Here is a 13877-nt window from a genome sequence, read left to right as displayed (position 1 = left end):
CTGTGATAACAGAAATCAATATGATTGGAGGATCAGATGGATGGTGGGTAGACACTGGCGCCTCCTTCCATGTCTGCTATGATCGTGCTATGTTTAAAACATACACGAATGTTGAAAATAAGAAAGTGTTGTTGGGTGATTCCCACACCACTACTGTTGCTGGAACTGGAGATGTTGAACTGAAGTTTACCTCTAGAAAGACTTTGATTCTCAAAGATGTGATGCATACTCCAGAGATGAGAAAGAATCTGGTTTCTGGTTTTCTTTTAAACAAGACTGGGTTTACTCAGACCATAGGTGCAGATTTATTTACTTTGACCAAGAATGGGGTATTTGTAGGGAAAGGGTACGCCACTGATGGCATGTTCAAATTGAATCTTGATATTAATAAAGTTTCTCCTTCTGCTTACATGCTGTGTGATTTTAATATCTGGCATTCTAGACTTTGTCATATAAATAGTCGTTGCATATCTAATATGAGTAACTTAGGTTTTATTCCAAAGCTATCTTTAAATCACTTTGAAAAATGTGTTTTTTGCAGTCAATCTAAAATAACTAAGAAATCACATAAATCAGTAGTTAAAGAATCTGAGCCATTGGATTTAATACATTCTGATTTTTGTGAATTTGATGGAGCGTTGACCAGAAATGGAAAACGATATTTTATCACTTTTATTGATGACTGCTCTGATTATACATATGTATATCTTATGAAAAATAAAAGTGAAGCGCTTGACATGTTTAAGTTATTTGTAACAGAAATTGAAAATCAATTCAATAAGAAAATTAAGAAACTTCGAAGTGATAGAGGCACATAGTATGATTCCAGTTTGTTTAATGAGTTTTATAATTTGCATGGATTCATACATGAAACGACTGCTCCATATTCACCTGAAATGAACGGTAAAGCTGAAAGAAAGAACAAAACTTTTACAGAATTAGTTGTAGCTACTATGTTGAGTTCTAGTGCAACATCTTTTTGGTGGGGCAAAATTTTGTTAACTGTTTGTTATGTGCTAAATAGAATCCCCAAATCAAAAAGCAAGACATCTCCCTATGAGATATTAAAGAAAAGACAACCAAATTTGTCTTATTTGAGAACTTGGGTATGTCTGGCCTATGTAAGGATTCCAGATCCTAAGAGGGTTAAACTTGCAAGTAAAGCCTATGAATGTGTGTTCATTGGTTATGCTATTAATAGCAAAGCGTATAGGTTTTATGACCTAAACGCAAAAGTGATCATAGAGTCAAATGATGCTGATTTTTATGAAAATAAATTTCCTTTTAAATTAAGGGATAGTGGGGGTACTTCATCCAATTATCTTCCTGCTATTAGTAGTGAAAATCTTGCACAACTAGAACCAGATATAGAGCCTCGAAGAGGTAAGAGAGCAAGAATTGCTAAAGATTATGGGCTCGATTATATGGCTTATACATTAGAGGAGGATCCATCAAACCTCCAAGAAGCTTTGTCTTCTTTGGATGCTGACTTGTGGCAAGAAGCCATTAATGATGAGATGGATTCTTTAGAATCTAACAAGACATGGCATTTAGTAGACTTGCCTCCTAGTTGCAAACCAATTGGTTGTAAATGGATCTTGAAAAAGAAACTAAAACCTGATGGTACTGTGGATAAATACAAGGCTCGCCTTGTAGCCAAGGGTTTTAGGCAAAGAGAGAATGTGGATTTCTTCGACACCTTTTCACCAGTCACTAGAATAACATCTATTTGGGTGCTAATATCTCTTGCTACTATTCACAGTCTAGTGGTACACCAAATGGATGTTAAAACTTCTTTTTTAAATGGTGAATTGGAAGAGGAAATCTATATGGAACAACCTGAAGGGTTTGTGATTCATGGACAAGAAGATAAAGTCTGCAAGTTAGATAAATCTTTGTATGGCCTAAAACAAGCACCTAAGCAGTCGCATGAAAAGTTTGATAACTTAATAGTCTCGAATGGGTTTAAGGTGAATGAAAGTGACAAATGCATTTACTACAAATCTGTAAATAGTATTTGCACTATCATATGTGTATATGTCGATGACCTTCTCATATTTGGTTCAAATATTCATGTAGTGAACAATGTGAAATCATTGTTGTGTAACAACTTTGATATGAAAGACCTCGGAGAAGCAAGTGTAATCCTTGGTATTAAGATTACTAGGTCAAAAGAGGGAATTTCTCTGGATCAATCTCACTACATTGAGAAGATCTTAAAGAAATATGACTACTTTGACTGTAAACCTGCTAGTACACCATATGATCTAAGTGTAAAACTGTTTAAGAACACTGGTGAAGGTATACGACAAACTGAGTACGCAAGTATCATTGGCAGCCTTAGGTATGTCACTGATTGTACTAGACCCGACATAGCCTATGTTGTGGGATTATTATGCAGGTTTACCAGTAGACCTAGTATGGAGCACTGACACGCTATTGAAAGGGTAATGAGGTACCTTAAAAGAACCATAAACCTTGGATTACATTATAAAAGGTTTCCCGCTGTACTTGAAGGATACAACGATGCAGATTGGAACACTCTTTCAGATGATTCCAAAGCAACCAACGACTATATATTTAGCATAGCTGGTGGGGCTGTTTCTTGGAAGTCAAAGAAACAGATTATCTTAGCTCAGTCCACTATGGAATCTGAGATGATAGCACTAACAACTGCTAGTGAGGAAGCAAGTTGGCTAAGAAGCTTACTTGCAGAGATTCCTTTATGGGAAAGACCGATACCAGCTGTGTTGATCCATTGTGATAGTACCGCGGCTATTGCAAAAATTGAGAACCGTTATTACAATGGTAAGAAACGACAGATACGTTGTAAGCACAACACTGTTAGAGAATTACTCTCATTAGGAGCTGTTAGAGTGGATCACGTACGCACTGATGATAATTTAGCAGATCCTTTGACGAAAGGATTAGCTAGAGAGAAAGTCCATAACACTTCTAAAAGAATGGGACTATTGCCCTTACTGCGATGATCATTCATGATGGTAACCCGACCTAAATGACTGGAGATCCCAAGAACTAGGTTCAATGGGTAATAACAAGTTATGAAGTGACATGAGATGAACATGCTGTTATAAGTGAAAGCAGCATGATTCCTGAAGTAACAAGAGGATGAGTTATGGAAAAAATTCATAATTCTTAATGAGATCTATGCTCTACATTGAGTGGAGTACCTAGGCTACAGGAGTACTCTTGATAGACTCACCTATGTGAATGTTGAAGTGGGGGCCGCTTCATATGAAATTTTTGGCAAAAATTTCTAGAGCATTCACTATACCGGGATAGACGTGCATGACCTTTAACGCACGGGCTTTATAGAATACACCTATGAAAAGGTTGTGTGTGGTTTGATGTCGGAGATAGAGTTCAAGACTTCGAGTCACTCTAGTAAAATCTGAATCTTACTCACTATGCAAAGGTTCAAATTGTATGACACCTTTGTTTATGCATAATTTTATGAAATCCTCGAAAATCTTCTTTTCAAATTTCAAGTGGGGGATTGTTAGAACAAAGGATGAAAGTTTGAAAAAAAAAGAAAGGAAAAAAAAGAAAAAAAAAGCTTCAAGTCCCATATCGCTCAGGATAAACACTTGAATAGTGTTTCACTCCCTATATATAGAGAGCTCATTTCTTCTTTTTTCCTTGCCCCAGTTGAGAAGCATTTCCTCAAATTTTCTTTCTCCCTCCCATATTTCAGTCGATGCATTTCCGGCAAACTTCTCCCTCTTTCTTTCTGTCGCTCTAAAATTTTGGTTGGCTTTAAGAGTGACTTTGTAAGTCATATTTTTCGGTTGCCTTTAAGAGTGACTTTGTAAGTCATATTTTTCGGTTGGCTTTAAGAGTGACTTTTTAAGTCACATTTTTCGGTTGACTATTAGAGTGACTTTTCAAGTCATATTTTCGGGTGGCTTTAGAGTAACTTTTCAAGTCATACAAGAGGGTGTAATTCTAGAAAAGGTTCCCTCAGTGCAGTGGGAATCTTATACAGTGATCTGGGCTGTTTTATCCTGGGGACGTCGTGGTTGATAGTCTGCTTACACAATTTTTGACAGTGTCATGAAACGTCTTAAAGAAAGCGACATTGTCCGTGACTCAGCCAGTAATTTTTTCGGTTTGCCATAAACTATTGTTACAACAGATACTAATTATTAGTGCTCATCATTATTTACAAAATATATATGAAACTCTATATCAGAGCCGAAAATCTTGTTACATTAACATCAGAATTCACTCTTTGCTATTTATGTAATCTGATATCAATAACAAAACCACATGAGTTAGGAATAAGGGGCCTATTACTAAAGTGTATTCTAGAAGGAAAGTGGGAAGATAACTGATAAAAACTTGGTATCTTATTAGAAACAATAAGGACTTTCTCCCCTCAATACGGTATCTAACTTGCAGAACTTCAAGGGTCTGAACCTCCCAATGCCCCCCCCCCATTCTCTGACAAATGACAAAACTGATTTCTCTTCCCTTCCTACTTATCTATAGGCGACATGCCTTATTCAGTCTATCTAACTCACCAATGTAACTAACTAATGGGTAACTAACCTGTCATATGTAATAATGGCTAATAGGGTTACCTAACAATATAAATACAAACAAAGCATGCCATAGGAGAAGTTAAGAAAAAGAAAACAATTGTTCATGTGTATGTGATAATGTTGTATACTTGCAAAAAAGTTTTGTTGTAAATATTGCCATTGCAGGTGTCCTTGGGCCCTCTAACATTTGCTTCAACGTTTGTACTTGTTGGGGATCATTACCAACTGCCACCACTTGCAAGGTATGCGTCTAAAGTATTTGGCCTAATATAATCAGTGTTTAACATGTCACTAACATATATTTGAAATTTTTTATCTGAAAATTCCTAGAGTGCAGAGGCCTGAGAGTGTGGCATGGGAATAAATTTGTTCTGTAGGTTCTCAGAAGCACATCTAGAGGCTATTTCAGCTTTGCAGAGTCAGGTATGATCTGGATGCTAGATTTAGATCACAAACTTTGGTTTGGTTCTTTTTGCTCCATTGTCTAACGGATTCACTAGGTTAAAATATATACAGTATCGAATGTGTCAGGAAATTTTGGACCTTTCAAATGCCTTGATATATGGTGACAGATTGAGGTGTGGTTCATTTGAGGCAGCTAATGCAAAACTTGAGTTTTCAGGCTTAAACTGTGGTTTGCCTTGGCTAGAAGATGTAAGGCTCTTTTCGTCTGGCTTCTCACTATCTTATATGTGGAGGATTTTGCATTTACGGCTTAATTTTGTCCATTCATAGGAGCTTGATCTCACTTGAGTATTATAATAATAGATAGTACTACTTTAGGAAAGATTATTTCTGTTTTTCTCTGTGCTTGGTGCTTTATTTCCTTTTATTAAGAGTAATTTATTTCTTGCTATGTATCTTTATTCTAGGTGTGTTATTAGCATTATTCTATACATTGTAATTCACCTTGTACAACTAAACCGAGCAATAATATTCAGAAATTCTTTTTCCATGTTGGCATTAAAGATCTCTATGGGAAACTCATTTTCGCTGACATCAACCTTCGTTTGTTAGTCTTAATATAGACTCTATGTAGGGAAATTATTGTGAGCTGTATTTGTCAGTCATAAACAATGGATTGTCATACTCTAATAATATGTTTATTCTAAGATGTCTTCACAGTTCATAATTATTTTGGGTAAAGTTCCAGTTTTAATAAAATTGAGTGGGTGAATGTAAACTACTCAATCTTTAAGGAAAAAATTTGTCAGCGTCACAGTTAACAATATTTATGCTAGGATAAGATAAAATTATAAATATCCTTTAAGTAGAATTGAATCTTATCTCTTTTTGTATAAACATATGCAGGTTTTGAATCCTCGAAGACCTGTTATATTTATTGACACTGGTTTGTAAATAACGTTTTCCTTTACATCCTTTTTATCCTAAAGTTCATTGTAAATGGGGTTGCTTATATATTTATTTTTCCATTTTAGACAAGTTGGCTGCTTTAGAGGCAAGAGATCAGAAGATTGTAAATAACCCTATTGAAGCTCATATAATTGCTGAGGTAGGTCATTTTCCATCTCAGACAAGTTGCCTGATAAATATGTTGGTGATCATCTGTTAATGAAAACAGGTTGACATCCAAATACCAGGTTAGGCTCAAGCTAGCATAAATCATGTCATATGACTGTCTCGCACACATAAATCAATTTTACATTTATTTATATGCAGGTTGCAAAGGAGTTAGTAAAAAATGGAATCGGAAGTGATCACATTGGCATTATTACTCCCTATAATTCACAGGCAAACCTCATCCGGAATGATGCTTCCATGACTTCCTTGGAGATACACACCATTGACAAATACCAGGTTAGGCTCAAGCTAGCATCAAGAATCATGTTACTACTTAGGCCTTTGGACTTGTGAGCCTGTGATGTTACAAAAATACAATCGCATGGTGTTTAACATTTCACTAACATTTAAGACATAACATAGGTGTTTCTGTTTGTTCATTTCCTTTAATTTTGTTTGTTCTCATTACACAGATAATGATCCTCATTACTCATAAACTGGTCATCTGTTTGTTTTGTCCAGGGTAGTGATAAAGACTGTGTATATTAGTATCTTTTGTAAGGTCTACCGAAACCCCGACAAGCTGTGCTGCTTCTCTGCTTGGAGACTGGCACATGATAAATGTGGCTCATACTCGTGCTAAGGTAGTCCTCTTGTGCTCAAACACTCTCTAACTTTTCGCTCAAACAATTTTAACCATGCTTGATCATAATTAAGCTCATGTTATGCTTATTATTGAATAAATGCATATATTAAATGGATAATTTTTTTTTTTCCTGTTTTTCTTTTATATATAATTGTATATCCTTATACCTCTTGTCATGTCATGATGAGAGCTTTTGTAAACCCAACTCCTTAATTCAGAATTTGTAAATTTAGCTCTTGATCTTTTAAAAAATGTTTTGTAATTAAGGGGAAATCCAACTAATTAATTGCTTTCTTATGAGTATGTAACAAATGAGGAGGTTATTCCTAGATATTTATTGGGTTATTTATCATAATCCTAGTAGCTTTATTTCTATTGGTTTTTATTCTTTTTATTTTCATAATCCAAGTACTATACCTCTTCAAAAAAGAATGAACTTTAATTATATATATTGTAGCCATAAACCAAAAAATGTATAGTAATGACAGAAGTAATTCGATTTTAGTATAATGAAAGCTTTCTTGAAGGCAAAAGTCCTACTTTAGAACGAGGAATAAGGCACTTTTTTCAGGAGTTTTAACAATTATTCAGTTTTGTGTTTCTCTAACAGCTGTCACAACCATTTTTTTTTTCATACGCACATGAATATATTTCGTAAAGATGTTTTATTTTTGTTGTGTCATAACTAGTTTTGCTATGTTTTTTGGTTACAGAAAAAGTTGATCATGGTAGGGTCGCGGAGAACTCTTGTTAAGGTTCCTCTATTGAAACTTCTCATCAAGAAGGTTGAGGAGCAATTTGGAATTTTAACCGTGACTAAGAAGGATATCTATCGAAAAAGTGAGCTCAAGAGATGTTCTCAAATTAGATGAATGGGATTTTTTTACATTATATTATATCATCATACAAATCTCATGAATGATGTTGTGATTGATTTAGAAAAGTAGATCTATACTGTATAAAAGGAATTTTGTCACTCATCGAATAATGCAACGAAAAATATAGAAATGGCAAAAAATAAACATGAAATAATGTAGTAGTTTTATTGTAGTTTTCAAATACATTTTAACTAAGTTGATTTTACCTTTTAACATGAAAATGTAGATTTTTCCTTTAACTTTAGTCACTAAACCAATACAAACTATCAATGGATTTTGTGCGCTTCTTGATCCCCACCATTCTGTCTCTTATCGAAGTAATTTGTCCTTGAATCGAAATCTTCATCAAGAAACATTTTTCATGCTCTATTTCCTTTATTTTTTAAACTTTGTTTTTGTATGATTTTTTTTTTACTCTCCTTTCTTTTCTTTTCTTTTTGATAACCATTATATATAATTAGGACCTTTGGCTTCCTGAAAAAATCTTAAGGGTAATTTTACAAATTTTGATTTTTTGGGTTGACTATAAAACTAATTATCGGTCTAAAATTTGGTCATTTAAAACTTCTGTCCCTCTCTAACAATGTATTATGCCGAGATCAAATCCAAAACTTATACAAATTTAATTTGTGTTGTCAATTGAGCTTTACCTATTATGTGTATCCTTCTTTTCTTTTTCTTTTGGTTTTTAATGAAATCTTCTTGGTGGATTTTGTTAATCAATTTTGCTGGAGATGTCAACCTAGTTGGTATCATCAACATTTCTGATTTCTAGCCCACCTTGTCTTATGTAAAAAAAATAATGTTGAAGTAAAAGTAAAACAATTCAAAAATACAAAAGGGAAAAGATTTGGATGATTTGGAATATCTAAAGTGGATAATGACAAGAAAGAGATTAGTGTAACCAATTTATGGCTACAGACTAACTATTATAGATAAGTAGAAACAAAAATTGATGATAATTTTGAATATATAAGGACTCTGTAATAATTACTAAGGATATGAAAAAGATAAGTGCAACGAGTCTATAAAAATTCTACAACTACAAATAAATAATATAAATATGAAGACAAATGGTGAATAGAAAAAATAGATATACAAAACACAAGGGAATTTTTTTTCCTTTTAAATATGGAACCACAAACAAAAATTCAACTAGGAAGCAAGTGACTCTGATGCTAAACTGATGCAAAAAACACAAGACACAAGATAGAAAGAAGAATATGTAAATGTAAAAGCAAACTTCAACTCGCTTTTAGCTACACGTGAACGGAATTCTTGAACTCAACGACAGTGTTCCCACATGAACCACAAACTAGATGAGAATAAATTGAAAAACTCTTAATTCATTATTCAAAATAAAGATATTACAAAAGTACATACTTAAAAAATTATACTATAATTAAAGTATTACATTATATTAAAGGATTATTTTTTAAAAATATGCACTTTTCTAAAATATTAAATAGCACTTGTAGCTATAATTATTATTGAAAAAATTAAAAATAAAAATATTAAAATCTTATATAGCATTACCTATGTCAAGAATAGGTTAATTAAATTTGTCGTTTTATATAGTAAAATAATATTATAAATATTTACATATTAAATTTGGATAAATATAGAATAAATAAATTAAATAATAATAATTAAAAATTTGAATGTAAATTTCAGCGTTAGGCTTGATAATTGTTGGACTCGGCCCTGACCACGACCCTGATAACATTATACCAAACTTATACATCAGTTGTTGAGCTCTTTCTTTATACTAGATCTAAACAAAGTACTTCCCAGATAAAGCATAATTTGATGCCATGAGTCAGTCATACAATTGTTTTAGCAAGTTGTTTTTACGATAAAACTAACTCACCATGCTAGAGACAACCTGACAAAAATACAAAATAGTGGAAAAAAATGAATAGACTTTATTATCTTACATTTGATTGTGGCACAAACAGAGTAACTAGCAAGCCACTAAAGCACGACTCAGCAAAGGAATGTATTAGACTTTATTATCTTAACATAAAATGACAATATCGATTATTTAAATAACCGATGTTATATGGTAAGAATTATAATAAAAAAGTCATATCTTTGTATAAACATCGATTTTTTTTTTTTTATCAAAAACCAATGTTAATATATACAGACAAGATCGGTTTTTAGTAAAAACCGATGTTGTATGCATATATTAATATCGATTTTTCCAAAAAAATAGATGTTGGTAGTCAAAAACCAACATCGGTTTTTAGTAAAAATCGATATTGTATGTATATATTAACATTGGTTTTTGAATGTTAAGCTTCATTACCAGCATCGATTTCTATAAAATCGATGTTGATGTTCAACATACAACATTAGTTTTTACTAAAAACCGATATTATATTTTGGATTTTTTTAATTGAAAATTGAAATATGTAGATTAAAAAATATATAAATTTAAAATACTGTTATAGTAAAAACCGATGTTGTGTATATATATTAATATTGGTTTTTCCAAAAAAGCAATGTTGGTAGTAAAAAAATAACATCGGTTTTTACTAAAAACAAATGTTATTTTTTGGATTTTTTTAATCTGTTTTTTTTAATAACCCCAAATTAACCTGCAAATTTAAAAGCAGAACCACAGTAGATAATTTTCATTATGTTTTCAAATAGTTTTTACCAGAAATTCCATAAAAAAATTGATTATTTACTATGAATTAAAAGAATATTTAATGTGAATATAACATGAATTGTAAAAAATGTAAATTAACTAAACTACAATTCCAAAATTGCTTAAACACTAATTGTTTCATTTTTAACTTTCAAATAATAGGTTGCTTGTTGGATGCGAAGCACCTTCAATCTCTCTAGTTCCAATGGTCTAGCATCATTGAAATACTTGCATGCATGATATAATAAAACATGTCAATAATATATAATACCAATTATAACAAAATGAAATATGATTGAATTAAACAATTATTGTTTCCCAATTATTCTTGAAATTTCCTAAGATTATAGTTGACATCCAGTGCATGATGCAATACCCACACTCAGTGCTTCCTTTTTGTCTATTACACTAAATACATTATGAAATTTAGATATTCAATGTTAAGTACAAATTAGTCTACACAATATTAAAATATAACTAGAAGCATTGTTTAAATGTCATACTTTAACAACAATCCATCTAGCAGCAGCCTTTGATTTAATTTGTGGAGTATCGTCAAATCTTTTCAAAGCACTATTCAATACAAACATGGATGTGTATTGTACAATTAAAATATTGATGTTCCCGACTAATGCTAATGCAAATGTATTGAAAAATAGGACTGACCTATTAATAATTCCTTTGAGGTAGTTGTCTGACTTATTATGCAATGAACAAAACCAGATGACAACATTTTCCTTAGGCAAAATGACAACCATTTGCCAGTGTGCACTGAAGTGGAGAACAATATAAGTTATTATACTATTATACATTATTTAAATTCATTTGTTCAATTTAACTTAACCATTCAAGTAGGCTCCTAGGTACACATCCCTTTTTGAATTATGCATCCAGTTCATAATATAACTTTCTGATTCAAATTGTGATTGCCCTGATCTCTGTATGGACTGTGGCTCGAGGAATCGATACACATCGACATTCCCTGCTCGCATACTTGTCTCAGTCATATGCCTATTGTTGTTAAAATAAAGTAAATTATGTATGAATTTAAAACAATTACTTAAGCAATAAATAATAATGTAAACTGACTTACAGAATCCACAATTGTATAACAGAGATGATGAGACATTGACCACCATGTGTTGTTTTAGACAGATCTTCATACTTTATGTAAAAGGGGAAGTTGTCATTAAACACCCCAAACACGGTAGCATCCCACATAACCTGCAACGGTTTAAGGAAAAGCTGTGGGATAGTCAATGTCATCAAATATAGGAGATCATCGACATGATGATTCGGCCTATGTGCAGGTTTCGCCGGTCCTACAACTCCTTGTTTATCCAACACAGTTAATTAACATAATATATATACAGTGAACACTTAAATTGGAAAAAAAAATTTAATGGCAATGAAATACCTGTTCTAATAAACGCTTGACAAGATGTGTCGGCCAAGCAACGAAGGTGTTAAGTGTCTGCCCCACTAACTGAACCTCTTGAGTGGGTATAGAAATGAGAGCATCTGCATCTCTAACTTCCTCAACACCGACCTTGACTTGATCATGACGCAAAGGGATGTTGTGAACGGTTGTTGACCCCTCATAAAGTCTTCTTAGGGCAACTAGGTCAGGAGGATTTTCTTTGACGTACAACCCACATTTCTTTGAGTCACCCGTGTCTGGGTCATTCCATGAGGGATTAACACAACTCTCCTTTGTGTTGATACGAGAAGCTAAAGGACCAACCTCAAGCTCAGGAGGCAGTATGAGTCCTTGTGATTGCTTGTGCGATTGAAACTGGGACTGCATCTGGCTGAAGGACAACATTAGTTGTCGATTCACTTTTTATGTGATCGACTCCTCCAACTGGTCCCTGATCTTTTGCGTCAGCCGCTCTAGGTCTCCGGGAGCCATGGACAAAGAAGTGGGGGAGGTCCTTGGAGCCGGTCCAAAGTATTGTTTGATCGTGACACCGATTCTTGTAGCATGCACACGACCAGGGTGTTCTGGTTGCCCAATGGCAGCAGTCAGTACATCCTGACGTTCATGGCTGACAAAGGAACCATGTGAGGCCTACTCCTCCAAGGAATCCTATAATGAACACATTTATTGGTTTACTTAAGAACATTAAACATAAATAATTGCAATTGACAATTGAAAGTGACTTACAATCTTGTCAGCAATTTCCTTTGCTATCTCAGACGTCATTTGGTCAGTTTTCCTTATGCGGGCCATCTTCCACTTCATGTGTCGTCTGATGGGAGATGGAGGATCAATCACGGTGTTAGTGCTTCCATATTTAGCAGCTTCCTCCAGTTGTTTCTCTTTCTTCTCATCCATCAACTTTATTTCTAGAAATTCATAACCCCCATGAGACAACACGCGAAGGGCAATGTTTTGTTTCTAAATGGCTTGTTCCTTCTTTTGCACATCCTTTAAAAATTAAACATTATCCAAAGTTGTTATTATTGACAATAATAAGTAAATTTAATGTTTAAAACAATGAAAATCACAAAGTTACCTCCCACGAAGGGTTTTTGCGGCTTTGACAAAGTTACTGACAATAATAAGTGAATTTTGTTAATTTATACGACATTGTAAAAATATGATATAATTCTATGTCGGTGTAGTTATTATTCCCATGAGACTATATCTACGACACATACATGCAACAAAATGAAAAACATTGAGGAATTGAAAGAACAAGAAACATACAAGAGAATTGAATTGTGTTGTGTGTATGTGCGTTTGTAAAGAAAAACCGCAAACACTATTTTCAAAATGATTAATCTATCATCCAGTAAAAAAGCATGAGAAAAAGCATACTAGTTCATTCAACTTGAGTTACATTTATTCCCTTTAAGACGAAGGTATTTCGTTAAGCCACTTTTGGCTACAACAACTGCAATCTTACACTCAAGATTGTATACCCAAATATTCCTTAACACTAAACTGCTCCAGGCTTTCACTAACAAATGTGTTTGAAGGTTTACAACAAAATCAGTTATCAATGTGAGGATATAGAAGTTGGACGCAATACAAAATAACTTTACAATGCAAAGAGTGAAAATTGTTTAAAGCTTGTTTTGGTCGTCCAATGAATCTTCATTTAATGCACGTGACTTTCACGTTTCTCCTTTGTGCATGCGTGCCTCATTATAATAGAGGAGAGATGGTGTAGCTTTCACTTTTTCACCAAAAAATAGTACTGCTTTTTCTCAACTCATTTTATTGAATCTAGTTTCTTGTATTTTTACTCATTAATTTGTTAGTTTACCATAGTATTCATTAATCTATATGTTTGTGACACATGGACTATAATTGCTTAATCATAACCGATGGCATCCCTACCATGGGTCTCTAGTCTCTATTAGACATTTACCAGCTACAAACAACTATATGAACTTTTCAAAAGTAAAGGTCTAATTAGATGAGATAAGATAAGTTAGCTATGTGGCCTACTAGTTAACTAAACAAAAAGGCTCAAGGAATCTCCAGGTTACTATGTGAAGAGTGAAGAAGACATAGACCTTTTTCATAGTTCAAGCTAGCTTTGTGGACAAGTTGAAATAGTTCTTCTATTTAACTTATGGATTTACAAATGTGTATCCCA

The 13877-nt window shown here is 33.3% G+C and overlaps 1 long non-coding RNA gene across 1 annotated transcript; it reads left to right on the top strand.

The window, feature by feature from the left end:
* The first annotated feature begins 6262 nt into the window (after positions 1-6262).
* LOC100808092 (uncharacterized) lies at positions 6263-7734 on the top strand. The gene is made up of 3 exons (XR_005891058.1): positions 6263-6383; positions 6609-6730; positions 7446-7734. It is a non-coding gene; the product is annotated as an uncharacterized lncRNA (long non-coding RNA).
* Positions 7735-13877: the final 6143 nt, after the last annotated feature.

This window comes from Glycine max, chromosome 4 (assembly GCF_000004515.6).
Source record: "Glycine max cultivar Williams 82 chromosome 4, Glycine_max_v4.0, whole genome shotgun sequence".
Classification (NCBI taxonomy): Eukaryota; Viridiplantae; Streptophyta; class Magnoliopsida; order Fabales; family Fabaceae; genus Glycine; species Glycine max.
This window is presented reverse-complemented; position numbering and strand designations above follow the sequence as displayed.